General features: G+C 62.7%; 1 protein-coding gene across 2 annotated transcripts in view; it reads right to left on the bottom strand.

Moving 5' to 3' along the window:
* GRIN2B (glutamate receptor, ionotropic, N-methyl D-aspartate 2B) overlaps positions 1-654 on the bottom strand; it is a 213870-nt gene extending 213216 nt beyond the window's left edge. Inside the window, exon 1 of one of the 2 annotated variants that reach the window (XM_014964320.1) lies at positions 536-654. The gene's annotated coding sequence lies outside the window, so the exon portion shown is untranslated. Of the gene's footprint in view, positions 1-33; positions 145-535 lie in introns of those variants that run through there. The other variant, XM_014964321.1, reaches the window with a different exon arrangement.
* Positions 655-1189: the final 535 nt, after the last annotated feature.

The raw sequence follows: 1189 nt of genomic DNA, 5'->3' as shown, positions 1-1189 counted from the left end.
GCCCCCCGCGTTCCCCCCTCCCCACGCACGCACAGCATTTCGCCCACCCCCGGGCCCAGCCCCCGGAGGGCTGGCGAGGGCCGGTGCCCACCCCTCTGCAGTGCTGCCGGCACCGCTGCCCGCCGCGCTCCCTCCGCCTCAATGGGCAGCGTGGGGTGCGCGCACACACACACACACACACGCACACGCACTGACACGGGGGAAGGGGGGAGGAGGGAGGGGGCTGCTTCACCTGCGACGTGGACGCCCACCCCTTCCCCCCCTCCCCATCGGGAAAACGACCCTTGGCTCCCTGGGGTTTGGGTTGGGCTCCTTTTTTCCCCCAAGGGATGTGGGTTGATGGCTGGGGGGGAGTCTCCCCACACCCTCGCCTCCCGCACACGCGGACACGGGGTTATACAGCGATGCAGGCATTTATTTAATGAACTCACACGTATTTTTAATTTTTTTTTTCTTTTTTCCTTTTCCCCTCCCATCTCGCACGGCGAACAATTCACACTTAGAGCCGTCATAAAATACAGACCCACATACATACCAGCAAATCCTGCTTCAAGCACACCCGGGCTGCTCTGAGCAGCTACTGCCCCCCTCTCTCCCTGCAAGGCTCAGCCACCTCAGACATGCTCAACTTCTTCAGTCTCTCCTCTGATACTGCCAGGGTAGGAGATACGGGGCGGGGAGGGGGAAGTGTTCAGAGCATCGAGGGCTGTGCGAGTGAGCAGTGAGGAAAACGGGGGGAGAGGAGGAGGAGGCGGGACCGTGCAGGGACCGGGAGATCAACCCCTCCCCGCCGCCGGAGGGGGCAGGTCCCAGCCTCCGACGCCCGGCGGGGGCGAAGGGGGAGCCGGTGCCCGGGGGCCGAGCCGCGGGCGGCACCGGGACCTGCTGCCGGGACGGGACCGGGACCGAGCCGCCGTAGCCAGACGGGGCCACCTCCGCGGGGAGCTCCAGGGGGAGCTTCGTGGGTCCGGCCCCCCCCGGCCGCGGGGAGAGGCTGCTGGGGACCCGCGTGGTTGGAAGCGACGGAGAGAAAGGAATGCTTTAAAAAAAAAAAAAAATTAAAATATTAAAAATCACCATAAAATAGTAATAATAAGAAGAAAGGAACAGGCGCCCAGCCAGCAGGCAGGCAGCGGAATTGGATCTGAAGGAAAAGAAAGGAGTGAGAACAGAGGTAACGCTAATATCC

This window comes from Calidris pugnax, unplaced genomic scaffold (genome assembly GCF_001431845.1).
Source record: "Calidris pugnax isolate Ruff unplaced genomic scaffold, ASM143184v1 scaffold44, whole genome shotgun sequence".
Lineage (NCBI taxonomy): Eukaryota > Metazoa > Chordata > Aves > Charadriiformes > Scolopacidae > Calidris > Calidris pugnax.
The sequence above is the reverse complement of the archived record's forward strand: the minus strand, read 5'-3'. Positions and strand labels throughout refer to the sequence as shown.